General features: G+C 42.8%; 1 long non-coding RNA gene across 1 annotated transcript in view; it reads right to left on the bottom strand.

Moving 5' to 3' along the window:
* The window catches only part of LOC146789539 (uncharacterized), a 198,677-nt gene that overhangs the window by 124,075 nt on the left and 58,277 nt on the right, over nt 1–16,325 (bottom strand). The window contains exon 3 of the long non-coding RNA XR_014970118.1: nt 6,952–7,006. This is a non-coding gene — a long non-coding RNA (uncharacterized LOC146789539). The remainder of the gene's footprint in view (nt 1–6,951; nt 7,007–16,325) is intronic.

The following is a 16,325-nucleotide window of genomic DNA, read 5'->3' as shown; positions in this document are numbered from 1 at the left end:
AAAGAGAATTTAATGCCATGCGTGATTGTTCCAGTAATTTTCGATTTTGTAAAGTAGGGCTTTTAGTATATAAACGTGTGAAATTGGTAATGTCTTGTTCCAATTGATTTTGTTTAGCAATATTTTGTTTGTTGAACTGGGCTGCATCTCGCATAAGTCTACCACGAATATCAGCTTTAGCGGCAGCCCATATGACCCTGTGAGAATCCACTGAATTTTGATTAAATGTGAGATAATCATGAAGATGTTCTTGCAATTGTTTTTTACCAAGGGGTGTTTTATGACGTTGGATGTTCATTCTCCAGGGTTTACGACCTGGTTTGGGTGTCCCAGTCTGTAGGCACAAGAGGACCGGAGAATGATCAGAGATGGATGCCTCCAAAATACAAGAATCTTGGATTGATTGGACCGTTCTTTGAGAAATTAAAAAGTAATCCAATCTTGATAAGGTGCCATGGGAGGGAGATGTGAATGTATATTCAACATCATTTGGGTGTGATAAGCGCCAATGATCTATAAGGCCGTTGTCTGCAATGATATCATTCATAAGGGCTCTGTCCGCTGCATTATTCTTATCAAGAGGTCCAGTTTTGTCCAAAACTGGATCTCTCACCAGATTGCAATCGCCTCCGATGATGTATTGTGAGGCATCAATCTCTGACAGCAAACGATTCAAACGTAGAAAGAAATCTTTTTTAGCACCAGTAGGAGCATAAACTGAACCCACACATATATGAATATTACCAATGCACATTTTTGCAAAAACATATCTGCCTTGTGAGTCTTCCCATGTTTTAAGTACACAAACTGGTAATGTTTTTCTGATAAGGATTGCTACCCCACATTTTCGAGTAGGGCCTGCTTCTGAAGAAGACCCATTGCTGATACTACTGTGGATAACTTTACCCACCCAATCTCTACGAAGTTTTTCAGACTCGAGTGTATTTAGATGAGTCTCTTGAAGAAGAGCCACATCCACCTTTTTAGATTGTAAATAGGAAAGAACCTTCTTCCGTTTGATATAGTGTGTTAATCCATTGACATTCCAGGATATAGCAAATAAATCATGAGCAAGGACCATGTTAGAAATAAAAATAAATAAATAAAATAAAATTTTAAAAAAAAAAGAAAAAAGAGAGAGACTTGCAAAAAGATGTGATGGAAATGGATATAGAAGAGGAAAGGAAAAAAGCCACCAATAAGAAAGATAAATAAAGATAAAGTATAGAAAGCAAATAAAGAAAGATTTATAGACTACAAAAGAATAATAGAAAGAGTATAATAGAATAACAATAGACTTTTAACCGCGGGTCTGGGTGCACTATAGCACCGCTCTGGGCCGGAACTCCATTAATAAGGAAAATCCAGGGCTAGAACATTTAAAGAGAGAAAAAAGAAGGGAAAAAAAAGCAATTTAAAGTGGCCAATAACATTGATATGAGAAGCTAGGAAAGAAAACCCTTACAGAATAAAATAAAGTAAAAATAGAAAATATGAACTAAGCTGGTAAGGAATATAAAGGGATATAAAATCTGCCCTTTAAAGGATAGCATATTAAGAGAACATAACATTTATATTATAACATTTTGGAAATATATTAGAAGATTTAAGTCATAGTAAACTAAATATTGATAAAGATATAGGATTTGAAATCTATAAATATCTAAGAATAGGTCAAATAGTCATCATAGAAAAAATAACTATATTGCATGTGATAGATAAATCATGCACTAATAACCTATAAAGGACATAATCAAGAAATATAATAGTAGTGAATAATCAAAATCCATAACCTAAATAATAGCCCTAATAAAAGATAAGCATGAAAAGTTAATACTGAGACATTTTGATGACTAATATATGTAAAATGCTACAGAGTTGTGACTATCTATTCATGAATACAGGAAAATAAATAGAACATTCCAAAAGAACAAGAGAATTTAACCAGTAAAACACCACAGAGATCATCTATATCTGTCAATTAGAGAGACATAAGCAAAAGTACCTGCAACCTATGGCTTAATAAGTTATATAGGAGCCATGACATCAAAATTATTTCTCATTAGAGGCAGACTTTAGAGGAGAACGGGACTTATCTCGACGTTGTTCCTGAGTTAAGGTGGAGACAGTGTTTAAGGCGGAAGATGTATCATCTTGACTGCGAATAGACCGTTCAAATTCTCTGCCTCTTTGACGGGATTCATGTAGATTGCGACGCATGTCATCCACAGATGTGGGAATAGCTTGAGGATTCCGAGAAGGAGCAGGGGTAGGAGCAGACTGCGTGTCCATGTCTTGAGATGTCATGTCAACCAAAAAACGTTGTAATTCATCTGGATTGTAGAAGTCTCTGGTGTCCCCATTCTTAGAGACTCGAAAGCGTGCTGGATCAAACAAACCATACTTAATGTCTAATTTCCTCAATTGAGGTCTCATGGAGAGAAACGCTTTCCTTCTTTCATTGGTGTCACGGGAAAAATCAGCTGCCAATCGTATTTCATAACCGTCATAAGAGTAGGAACCCTGAGTACGTGCTGCTATCAGTAGTTGTCGAACTTGCTCATGCCTTAGGAAACAAGCAATAAGGGGTCTTGGACGTGTGTCTTTACCATGCCGTGGATGACCTAATCGATGTGCTCTCTGGATCTCAAGCGGTGGATCGAACTGTATGCCAACTAATTTAGGGAGTACATCACACAAAAAGGCTCTGGTATTCTGGCCTTCAATTTTTTCTGGAAATCCAAAAAAACGAATATTGTCTCTTCTGCTGCGGTCTTCTAAATCCACTAACTTACTACGCAGAAAAAGAAGTTCTTCATCTCTAGACTGCGTTGATGCGATTTTATTTTCAACAATTGTCAAACGTTGATCAAGACCCTCTGTTTTAGCATGGAATAGTGCTATGTCAGCTCGTATTGATTTAGTTTCTGAGGTAAGAGATGAAATGTTTATATCCATGTCTGTTAGCCGACAGCTGATTGTTGAAATTTCTTGGAAAAGACGATCCATGGCCGCATTGGATACCGCCAAGGAAGTATTATGTGCCTTATGAGAAGTTGATGCAGTGGAGTTTTTTCCAGACATCTTGCGTGGTTGTTTTAATACATCAGCAAATAAAAGTGAATGAGAAGGTGTGTTTCCACTCTTGTTATTAGACATTCACTTCTAACTTCAAATGTCAGGGAATATTTAAAACTGCAGACAAATAACCCTTCAAGTAGAGCGATCCAAAAAGCAAGATATAATCAAGTGCTACTGGAGTCAAAAAGCATTGAGGAAAATATCGCAGCAGTTTTATGTAGATTAGATAAGTAAGCAACCAGTAAACCTGCAGCTGAAAAATCTCCTTATTTTAATGAAAATTATCATGAGAGAAATACTTAAGTTGTGAGGAGAAAAATAAATGACGAGTTTGCGCTATATGAATAGCATTGATGCATATTGATGTACATGCAGATAGCATTAAAGCTTTCAGGGAATGCTGGAAAAATCACTGCAACAATCATTTCCCTCACTTTCTTTCAGTAATAATCCTCATGTGAAAGGAAAAAAAAAGCAGATTGCGCAGTTCTGCACTTTGATTATGTTAAGTCTCAAGTGGAGTTGTCATTCATCATATATAAAATATGAGACCGGGAAGATTACATTCAGACTGAGGCCTGCAACACTTGTAGCCCAATTAGCAGGTAAGCAGTGAATATAATGTGCTATCAACTCACTTCCTTTTTTAACACATGTCTGTACACTGATTACTTTTAGCCAAAAGAAAAGCTACCTTTTTTCATAAATACATTTTCCATTGTTAGTCCATTTAGCAGAGGAGCCATGTGTTGAAGCAATGTTTCTTATTTCACTGAAGCAGTTGAAAAAAAGCTTAACCTTAACCCAGAGAACATAAATTACTGCTGGGCCTGGCAGAAGTGTATTGAAACAATGTTTCTTGCTTGAAAAGGAACTGTGGAAAAATGCTTAAAAAGGCAACTTAATAATATGAGACAGCAGAATTTCTTTAAATTGTTGTATTAGCAGTGAATTGTGAGTGGTTTTTTCCTCAGAATACAACACTTCAGTTATAGATGATTATAAAAAGGGCCGGTTTACCTCATGAAGTAAAAAAATTTTTTGACCGGGAATGTTTCCTCCAGCCGGTGTCTCTGGAGTCACAGCCCAATTAGCAGTGAGATCATCGGGAGTTCAGGTTACGCAAGCACGGGGATCCTAGGATTCTGCAAGGCCCAGCAAGCCACAATGTATCCACACTTCAGAAAAGCCAGTTAGAGATAGTCTAGCAGGACAGAATTTTCACAGCTGACAGCTTCAATGTTCCGATTGCTCAGAAATGCCAAAAGAACATCCTTAGACACCTGCAAATAGATGTTCAGTCCATTTGAGTGCCGGCCCAGAGCAGAGCCTCACAGTTAGGCGGCCATCTTCCTACGTGGCCAGACCACGCCCCCCCCAGGTATATTCTTAAAAGAAAAACTACAGTAGGCAGATCGACACCCGATCCAACGGGTTGGATGGTCCAATATCAACAGGTTATCTGTTGGGGCAAAACCATCCATTCATTCTTCTGTCGTGAAACCGGCCGTAGTAAAGTGAGACAAGACATGAGATATATTGGTCTGCATTGAATCTACAGCCATAGAGATATCCAACAATTAAAAAAGCCTGAGATTTAAAGGACCCCCTGGGCGTGTAGAAACACCCATTCATAAGAGTCAACATACCAGGATCGCCTATACTAATATCTGGATGCCTATATTACAACTAGCGATACTGTGAGGGAGTCCTGATGAAGGCCGTGCCGAAACGCGCGTAGTCGTACAACATACCGCCAGTCCTTGCATACCATCATAAAATTGTCTCTGTGTTTTGTCTTTTTCTCCTCCCATTTAGAAAATTGATTGTATAAAGTTCAGTAGAAGGAAAAATTGTCTGTATGTATATGTCTTTGACATGTGACAATAAGGATGTGAAGTAAGACAACATAAATTAAGAGAATAATTTTCTCTCTATCATGTATAACTAAAATAATATGTATATCTTTGTATCATAAAAATATTTATAATAGATGAATTTTTGATACTTTTATAACAAAATAGAAAATAATAAATGGAAAAAAATATATACACTAGCTGATATTTGTGTTACTAATTATTGTCAGTTAGCATGTCAATACATTCAGAATTTCTCTGCCTGCTATAATTGCAAATTAACTGCGCCCAGGTGTGTTTATTTATATGTTATTGTACCAGTTCACTTTCAGTGCAGACACTAAGGCAAATTGGACCAACGTGTTCTCGATTGTCGTTCAGAATTGCCCAACATCTCTGAGATATATGAGCAGGTCATCGGAATAAAGCGAGACCGCATGCGTGCCGTCCCCTAAGGGGATTCCCAATTCATCTTGAGTGTTGCGTAGCGCCTCTGCTATTGGCTCGACGGCCAGCGTGAACTGCAGAGGGGAGAGCAGGCAACCCTGCTTTGTGCCACGTTCGATAGGGACCTGCTCTGATATGTAAAAACCCGTCTGATTTTGGCTGTTGGACACGTATATAACAACTGAACAAGGCCCAGGAACACGGCTCCCAGGTCCTATTTATGCAACACAGCAAATTGGAACCCCCACTCCGGGGTGTCGAATGCTTTCTCTAGGTCTAAGACCGGACACCCAGCATGTGGCCAATTGTCTCCTGATTAATGCGTCACTTGGAAGAACCGACGCAAATTCAATGATGTGCTACGGGCCGGCACAAAACCATTTTGGTCTACATGTACCAGGTGAGGTACCAATGGGGCCAGTCTATTCGCCAAAATTTTCGCCAGCACTTTGTAATCAGTGGTAAGTAGTGCAAGACCCAATTAGCACTACATCTCTGTGAGGTTTGGGAAGAGACACTAGCAGGGACTCGCGAAGAGTGTCTGGCAACATGCCTGCTTCATGTGCATTTTGATAAACTGCAAGGAGTCGTGGCGCCAAGATTTGCTGGAATGCTTTATAAAATTCGGCTGAATATCCATCCGGTCCCGGCACTTTGCCCGTGGCGTGCGAGCCGATGGCAGCCTGCACTCTCAGCAATGTAAGTGGCTCTTTCAGCTCGGCTCGTTGCTCTGTGATGCGATGCAGACCCAGGGGAGTGAGAAATTAATCCATGTCTGCAGGCATTGCACAGTGTCAGGGTTCACAGGAGGATTCCTCCTCGTGAGCCCATTGTAGCCAGCATTTCCACCTCAAGACTCCACAGGCTAAGCTCTAAGTCTCGCCGTGGCCTCAGTTGGCAAATGAGTTGGCGGCGCTGAATCTCCAAGATGGCCGCCAACTTGCCCGATGAACAGCAGTCTAGTTTTTCTTAGAATCTCGGTCTGGTGAAGTTCGCGCTAACATTCTACTGCGGACTTCACCGGAGATTCTTCCCCGTCAAGAGCTCACCCGCCTGTTTCCATTGCGTTAGCCAGAGAGGGTAGAGTTGTCGGGCGACGTCTAGTTTCACCGGTATACTGCATTCATAGAATTCCTTTTGTTCCCAAGGTTAGTGTATTTCGCGCATGCCCGAACAAAATCTTATCAGTTTGGTTTGGCGCATGCTCCCGTGAGGAACAGTGTTCCAAGTTCTGAGCAAGGCTAGTAAGTGAGATAAACGCGGACATGTAAGGTTCCTCACGTCGCGTTCTTGTCACTTTTGGGCAGTAACTAGTTAAAAAGTATTAAACTAGGCATTACGTTAGCCTGCAGTTTTTCACAGAAAAAACGTAGTTTCAGTTCTGAGAATTATAACAACTCTTTAAAATAATCTAGAGTATAATTACCGCCTCATTGCTCTTAGTAATAATTTGCAAAGAGCTATCTACAAGCAAGGTTTCCAGTAGAAGTTAGGATACTCCTGGGTACCCAACAGATTTTCAACGCCCTCTATAATATCCTTACTTAAGACAAATCTTGACACTTACCTGAGTTTCTCCCTGGTGAAGAGTATCTTGTTGTGGGGTTCGTTTATAGCTCTACCTGCAAGATACAAGAATCAGTGAAGTTTTTCTAAATACTTCTCTCATTGCAAGCTACTACAGATTCCAAGTTAATCAACAAGAGAAGACAGTAGAAGTGAGGCTAAAGCCAAAGATTACTCTGGTAAGGCTGAGTTATTTAAGGTGCTTATAGTTAAAGTATTAACAATAAAAAAATGTATCATTGAGAACTGTAATCTATTGCAGCTACCCACAGAAGAAATAAGAAAGCGTAAATAAGAACAGGCAGAGTACGAGAGAATTGGCAGTAACTTCTTATCCCCAACCCCTTTCCCCCCTTGGTACGTACCTGTGACGGAAAACTAAAACCTAACAGGAACGTTCCGAAAGGGACATTGGGAATTAGCGTCGCTCTGCTTCTGTGCAGTTGGAAACTAAAGAGATTGTGGTCCTGACAGAGTGAAGTGCCCATGTTGGTACTTGCAACCGAGCAGAATGGCAGAGGGATTTGATGTAAAAAATGTATGGGAAGCATTCAAAGAGATTTAGAAGCAGTCCGAGAAGACATAAAGATTTTGAGGCAATAAATAATTAGTTCTAGAAGGGAAACCACAGAACTAGCTAGTAGGATGGAAGATTCCTCTTAAGGGGCTAGCAAAAAAACTCCGACTTTCGAAGCCCAGAGACCAAACACGAGTACCTTATCCTTTGCTCCGACCCAAGTTATCCACTCATTATCTCCAGTAATCCCCCTAGCACCTCCAGAGCGTTTTAACGGCGACCCTCTAAAGGCCCAAATCTTTTTGACACAATGTTCCCTTCACTTTATGTGCCGTCCAACGATTTTCCCGATGCTCAATCTCGTGTGGCGTTTGTCTTGTCTTACCTCAGCGGAGACGCTGCCTCTTGGTCATGCCCTTAGTGACTAAAGACGACCCCATTCTGTACAACTTTGAAGACTTTTTTTTTTTTTACTTTATTTAGCATTTTGGCCCATATCAAAGCAATTCAGGCATAGAGGTTTACTGTCAGCATCAGTACAATTGAAATAGCAATGGCAAATCTCGCAGGTTAATATTACAAATTTGACATGTCGTGTGACTTGTAGTATAAGGGGCTCAGCAAAACATTAAAACACAATCCCATAAGCCCTCCCCAGCCTATACAGTGTAACCATAGCTAGTCAACAACAGGTCTCCTGGAACATCTGAAACTCCTAGACAAAGAAAATCACATCATCTAAGAGTCATGTGCATAGCGAACGTGTTTAGAGGAATACGTAGCCAATTGTAAGAGTGATGTAACTGATTACCCCACACCTTCAGGGACTATACCCCGGTCCAATTGAGAGCTGATGACTTGTCGAATAGCTGCCACATAGGACCTGTATGAGCCCCAGATGTCTTTACGGTGGGCGGAGCTAGGCATTATGCAGGCGTAGACTTCACTGTTAATGTTGCAGTGAGCTAGGCTATGCAGCCAGCCTTGTAAAGTGGGAGCTGATCTGCGGCTCCAGTCTATCACTATTTCTCTTTTAGCCAGCAGCAAACAGAAGGATGCAAACCTTCTAACACTTCTGGGGAAGTGTACCGTGTAACCCAGTAACACCACTTCCGGTATTGGGACAAGGGATAGCTCAGTCATGGCGCCTAGTGTGCTGTGTATCTTCTCCCAGTATGTCTGGAGTTTAGGACAGGTCCATGTAAGGTGTGCAAAATCTGCGTGTGGGGCAGAGCATTTATGGCAGTTGTGGGGTCTGGAAGGATCCAATCCCTGTGCTTTGGTGGGAGTTATGTAGATCCTACACAAGAACTTAAAATGGAGTTGTTTGTGTCTGCTGTGAATGAGAATTCCTTAGTGACCGTGCAGCACTTAACCCATTGATCGTCTGTGATGGGGCGGCATAGTTCTACCTCCGAGTCTTTATGGACCTTTTCGCCGTTTACTGGTCTCATCCCAGCACATGTTTTATAAAGTTTGGATATTAAATGAGCCCCATTTACTGTAGTGATGAAGAGGCAGGTATTTGTCAAAAGTCTTTATTCCAAATATTAAGATAAAAAAAACAGGCAAGCGCCAGGTAGCACGGCTTCCAGCCCCGGGCACCAACTCCAACTGAAAGCCTAAGGTTGGAACCCAAAGAACACAAGAGCATGTTCTATGTCTCGCACTGCCCACGAAACATTAAAGGAATACAATACCATAGAGAAACTGAATATACATAAGTAACAACTGCAGAAGTAAACACGATACAACACATCCCCCCTCCTAGGAACAAGCAAAAGGTAGGGGTTAATTCAAAAGGAGTGAATGGAATGCATGGGGGGGGTGTACGGGTACAAAAGAGAAAGAAGGGGAAGGAAGGAGAGGATAAAATAGGAATACATCAGAATAAATATTAAATTAATCAAATATATTAAGTTCCATCACATATTCCTTCAGCCTTGCTGGAAGGACTCTCATCCTCTTGTTGTACTCACTTATAACATCACTAGAGTTTGTAGGTTCAACAGCCTCTTTACAATTATTGCCAGTTCCAAAGACCCTTACCCCCTCCTCAAAGAAGAAGTAGAAGCGCCGTGGTGATATTAGTGGTGGAAAGATTAGGGACATTTGTGGGACCACCATGAGTGACTTCAGAAGCTCGGTATCCATCAGAGCCCAAATGGGATTGTAAAGCGCTATTATCAAAATAATCTTCCACCCATTCAAAATTGGAAGGACGTTCATGCTCCTGCGTGCCTTCTATACAATGATGATTAAAATTAATGGTAACATTCTTACGGTTCCACACTCTACCATCACTAAGTCTAATGGAATTTCGTAAAACCTCCACCACTTGTTGTGGTGTATCAAATTTACTTTCACCTTTGGGGATTTTAATTGGTTTTTTGATACGAACCCAGTCACCCACCTTAACAGAAACCTCTTTTGTGCCATGATGTGCATCATACTATTCTTTGCTTTTAGTATGTACCAGTTCTAGATCATTTTTCACATCAGTAGGGGACCACTGTTGTACTTTGCCTTTCAGAAGCCAACCAGGGTTGAACTTACATCTGGGTGTCCTCCCCCTCATCATGATAAAAGGGGACAACCCTGTTGTGGTCTGTGTAGTAATCCTGTAAGCCTGCACAGCTTTCTGTATCTCCAGTTTCCAATTCAAACTCTTACTCATAGCCGCTTGAATTACGCCGTTAATCACTCTATTAAACCGCTCCACAGTGCCTTTGCCACTGGGATTATATAATGATGTAGTTTTGTGTTTCACCCCACACTTTTCAAAATAGTCCTTGGCCATGTTTGACAAAAATTGTACACCCTTGTCACTCAACACGCACACAGGTAGCCCTTCCCACACGAATATTTTGCCCAGAAATGCTAAGACCACCTGGGTGTCTACTTTTTCCACAATTTCAACAATGGGCAATTTAGTGAAAAGATCAATTGCAACTAGGCCATACTCCTTTAAATCCCCCACAGGTCCAAAAATGTCAACAGCGATGGTCTCCCAAGGAAGACTGGGAATTAACCCCTCACTCATCAGAGGTCTCAAAGTTTTTAAAGACATATCTGCAGAGCAGAAAACTTTTACACAAAGCATTCAATGTCTTTATCGGCCCCAGGCCACCAAAAAATGCCTTTAACAACCAATTTAGTCCTAATGATCCCAAAGTGACCTTCGTGACACAAATGTAACATCTTATTGCGTAAAGTCTCAGGAGGAATGATCCTGTCACCTCTCATTAACACGTCATTGTCCAGGGACAGCTCCATACGAATGTCCCAAAAAGCTTTCAAAACAGCAATAATGTTGTGTTTTCTAGGCCATCCTTTGCAGATGTAAGTGGAAACCACTTCTAAATCACTGTCTTTATGTTGTTCGTCCACCCACTCAGCTTTGGTGATGGCTGGTGTACCAGAATCATGAATATAGGCTATACTGAAATTTCCCCAGGGGTCATCCACACATTCTTCCAAAAGAAATGGGTAACCTAGACATACAGTCGGCAACCACATTGTCTTTGCCTGGTACATAAATGATCTTGTAAATATACTCTTTCATCCTCATGGATATCCTAGCTAACCTTGCCGAAGCCCCCACACTGCCTTCAGTGGTCAGGATGCATACCAAAGGTCAATGGTCCATGCGAACAGCCACAAGCTTGCCCCATACAAAGGCACGAAAATGCTCTAGGGCCCAAGCACAAGCCAGTGCTTCCCTTTCAATGATAGGGTACTTGCTTTCTGCAGGGGATAAGGCTCTCAAGGCAACTAAAATGATTTTTTCCTTACCATCGCTCCCTTTTTGTGAAAGAACTGCACCCAGTCCTTTGTCACTAGCATCTGTAGTTAACAAGCACTCTAAATTGGGGTCAAAGCTACTTAGAGCGTTCACACGTTGTAAATCCCACTTAATCGACGTAAATTCTTTCTCACACTCATCCGACCAATCAAACTTCACGTTCTTCTTAAGAAGAGAACATATTTTGTAAGTTTTTGCAGCAAAATTTGGTATGAATTTAGCACAATATTCTGCCATACCCAGAAAAGATCGCACTTCTTCCTTAGAAGTAGGAGCGGGTGATGCAAGAATAGTGTTTATAAGTGAAGGCTTTGGTTTGAACCCCTCCTCACTTATGATGTGTCCAAGGTATGAAACACTTCTTTGTGCGAATTTACATTTGGATAGTTCAACAGTCAAACCAGCAACTTGCAGTGTCCCCAGCACTTTGTTCAAAACAGAATCATGCTGCTCTTTCCCACCCGCAGCGATTAAGATATCATCCTGGAAAAACGTATGCTCTCCATTTCACCAAAAAGCCTGTGCATCAAACGCTGAAATACACCAGCGGCCGATGCAAGGCCAAAAGGCATACGCCTAAACTGGTAACACCCAAAAGGCGTAATTGAAGCTGTGAGCTTCCTTGATTCTGGTTCAAGCATGACCTGATGATAAGCTGTGGAAAGGTCTATGGTGGAAAACCAGGTTGCGCCCCTTAGAGAAGAAACCATCTCATTAATTCTTCGCAGGGGAAGTCTCTCGATAACAATGTTATTATTTAAATGGCGCAAATCAATGCATAAACAGATTTTTCCGTTGGGTTTCCGTGCGACCACAACCGGAGAAATCCATTCCGAAGTGTCTATCTCTTCGATAACCCCCTTAGATAATAAACCTTGAAGTTCTTTGTTAACTTCATCTCTTATTAACATAGGAATGGGTCTCAACTTATGCACTTTCGGTTCAGCTTCATTTTTAAGAACAATCCTGTGTTCAAATCCCTTAAGTGCCCCTAATTCCTACCCAAAGACACCTGGATATGTATTCATTAAGGCTTCTACTACTTTAGTGGTCTAATCCATTATAAGTACTTTTTCTTCACTATTAGGATCCAGTATGATGTGCAAATTTTTCTGATCAAACCAGCCAAGGACTGAAGGTCCAAGTTTGGCAACATATAGTTTACCTCTGGCTGACCTTCCTTTTAAACAGAAAGGTGAGCCATCTGAACCCCAGCATATCTATCTTTTCTCCAGTAAAACTTACCGGGTTTATATCAGAAGCATCCAAATGATACCCAATTTTGCCCACAAACTTTGTCTTCCATACTTCTTAATTTACAATAGTGTATGGTGAGCCTGAGTAGGCATAGACATTTATAGTAACACCACCTAAAGATATCTTGCATTTAGGTTTACCTTTCAAAGAATCCTCCCTAATATTCAAAAGATAATTTCCTTGTAAATTTTTAATACAACTCTCTTCCACATCATGGTCTTCTACAGTGCCCTCCTCATCATCATTACATACATACTTCACATTATTCCTCCTAAGGCACATTTTGCTAAAATGACCTAGAAGACCACATATACCACACTACTTTTTTAAAGCAGGGCATTGTTTGCTGAACGCTAAGTGTTCTTTACTGTCACATCGATAACATCTTCTCTCCTCTGGTTTCCTGTCTCTACCTGCATTCCAATGGGGTTGACTAACCCAACATCCCGAAGCTTGTTGAGTTTGGGTTTTATTTGGAATTTATAATTTAAAAACACCCCAGAAGCTTTTACAGTTTCTTTCTCTGATTCTTTGATTACAGTTGCGCATCTTCCAGACATTTCAGACTTCCTCATTATGGCTAAAACATCCTCTAGTGGTGCATCTCCATTCACCCATAAACAATCCTGTATAGGTGAATTGTTATTATGCATGACTAACCGGTCACGTATCAAATAATCGTGGAGTTCTCCAAACCTGCAGTTGTAGTGTGGGTTAACCACGCCCTATGTACAATGCTAAGTTAGCATAACCTCGATGGCTGTTAGAAATCCAGCTTGCTGCTTCTGCTGCTTTTGCACGCGACACTGTTGTTACATGTTATTCATTCGAGAACTGCTGACTCGACTTTGCTTCACATGAGAACCGTCTGTTGTTTAACATCCTTAACAGCGAGCAGTGACCTTGGTCTGTACACCGTGTAAGGAACGAGTCTGGGTCACTAGACGGGGCAGGTTATTGTGTTCAGGTTGATCGTACCACTTTTTAGACATAACATACATACAGCTGCCAATACCTGAAAGACAAGCCCTTTAATATTACAGAGCAGCATGTTTTCTGTTACATTCGAAACGAAGAGCTGAAGCAGGAAAGAGCCTAGCTGATTCTGTGATGTGATTCCACTAAGCTGATCTATAAGGTATGGGGTCCCCCATGCAAGCCTAAGAGACCTTTTATTAGTCTAATAATACCTTATTAGTTGCTAGAGAAAGGAGGGTGGTTGTGTTCCACAGTCATGATTATTATGATTGCTCCTTTCATTTTCTATGGTATTGTAACAATGCTGATGGTGCTGATCCTAACCATTTGTCTGCTTGTGTTAGCCAAAGTACTGCATCTTAGGACGCGAGGTTTATAAAATAAACTCTTTAAACTTTTACCGTGTCTTTGTTATTCTGTTGTGGACTGATATATAGCTACCAACGGGTATTTTGGGTTCCCACCACTCCTGAGAGTATCTAAGTCGCTTGTTCTGGGTTGTCTATACATTGGGACCGCCGAGCCAAATCTCGGATAACGAATGTGACACTAAGCTAGTCGGATAGGGGTTCTTAGTTCTGAGGGGAGTTTCTGGTACACCACAATTCTCTGAGGTCCTGGTTTCCTGCGCATAGTTCTGTGCATAAGCAGAATCCCTGCAACATGGCGCACCTAACGTTTGGTCTTTTGATCTGAAACGCCTTAGTAGTGTTTTTATTAATCCACAACGCCCTCACTCTGGTTTCCGGATAACTTGAGTGACGGCTTAACCTACCTGGGTTTCGACTAAAGGTTCTTTCAAGCTTGATAATTAAAAAGGTTTTCTTTTTCTGAACCCCAGTGCTACAGTATAGCTTTTCGTTGTTCTTTCAGGTGTCCCGATGGCGGTCAATATTGCCACGCATTGTAGGGTTCCCCTGACCGCACATTTGAGGGTCTATGGGGTCCCGGATGATGGCTTGGCTGTTATTCTAGTGGTAGGCGCTGATGCGGCGTTCCCGTATGAGTTGTTTTACTCTTGGGTGACATTTGACAAAGTGGATGCAAACGATAATTTGTTCCACGATTATACTCACACCGCAATGCCTGCTGCCTATGCCCCTTATCGGACACTTGAAATTCCCCTTAGTGCCTGGCAGCATACTATTTGGTTTAATGGCGCCCTCCCCCATGTGGTAGCGCCGGTGAGAATGGGCCCGTTGTCAATAGCAGGGGCCACATGGCCGGTGCTAGCTGGTTATGCTCCCCATCCCCGCTACTTGACTGTGGTGGTGGCGGAGTTACGAGTGCTACACACTGCCCTGATTACGGTCCATAGGGCGTTAGTGCAGTACGTGTCTCGCAATGTGCAGGTGGGGGCACCTGCGGTTGCGGGACACACGACTGACCATCATGCGACGGTCATAAGTCCAGTTATGGTTAATTCGGTTGTCGACAAGCGCCCCCAGCAGAGGGATGAATTCCTGTGAGGAGGTGGGGCCGGGGCCACGATGTCCAACCCCTGTCTCACCTGGTTTAGGGGGAATACGAACGCCAGAGGGACAGCGTAGGTCTCGAAACGCAGTTCCGAACCGTCCCTCTACCACACCCCCCTTTCCTCTCTCCCTGCAGACGGACCTGACGCGGCACGAGGGAGGGGCTAACCCCGGAAGCAGTCCGGCTCCACCACTCAAAGGAGACCTGACCCAGGACGTACTCTCTCGAAGCGGAGCAGGAGGAAGACAAAGGACGACGCGAGTAGAGCAGGGAGAAGAGGAGACGAACGACCGCGAACCGGACCAGGACGAGATCGAGGCGGAGGAGCCGGAGGAGTTCTGGAGTGAGGACTGGTGGTGTCCCCCGGAGGAGGCTGTGGAGCGGCCGCAGCTCTGGAGAGTTGCGGCGGGGCCGGGTGAGTAACGACACTCCAGGGGAAAGGCCGGTAGGGTAGAGGGCGGAGGGAGGACACTGAGGGTGGGTAGGGCGGAACCGGCACGGGCGGGATCCCGGGGCACTGATAGTTTATTCCCCCTGCACTTCTTTTGTTGTCCTGAGTATCTCTTCGTGGTTTTCCTGAGCACCGAGCGTGTCTGGCGGGTCTTGTATATCAAGCAACCGGACACAAATCCTCCTCACCAGACGCACCACTCCCCGCACGACCCTTTGGTACATTTTCTTTTCTTTCTTAGCGTGAGCCGAATTACCTAGGGTGACGTAGAGGATCTACACTTCCCTCATTTTTGGTCTTTCCTTAATACACAAAGTGGAGGCACGGTGTTCCCAGTAACAGGACCACCTTCCCCCAGAACCACGGGTGAGGTGACGGTTAAAGTAACCCTTACTCTAAGTGAATCTGACACTGACGGCCCCCTGTTTCTTCTTTGCATGAGCCTTCGGGAGGAACCAACCACGGCCGAAGAAGCGAAGCAAACACCTTTGAGGTCCAACTTTGAGGAAGAAGACGACGACCAGCGTGGCCCCAGTACCTCTTCAGGAACGAGAACCGATATCTTTCCAACCCCCATAGCAAAGAGTGGCCTGTCTGACAATAAATCATTCTCACTTGGAAAATATATTCAGCCTCCGCGTCTGTATATCCGACCCGCCCTCCCACAAGTGGTGTCAGAAGTGGGATCCATAGGAGACATGGAGGCGGCTTTGGCAAAAATGGCCAAGAACCAGGAACATCTCGGGAAAGTCATGGAAAGGTTCCTTACTGTGGTGGAGGAAGATCGAGGGAAGATTCAACAGGCACTTACCGGACAAAGACAGTCCCATGGAGCCGCTATGGACAAACTCACCGAAGTGTTGGGACATCAGCGAGGACCTACCACTCTTC

This window comes from Triturus cristatus, chromosome 10 (assembly GCF_964204655.1).
Source record: "Triturus cristatus chromosome 10, aTriCri1.1, whole genome shotgun sequence".
In the NCBI taxonomy this organism is placed as follows: Eukaryota; Metazoa; Chordata; class Amphibia; order Caudata; family Salamandridae; genus Triturus; species Triturus cristatus.
The sequence above is the reverse complement of the archived record's forward strand: the minus strand, read 5'-3'. Positions and strand labels throughout refer to the sequence as shown.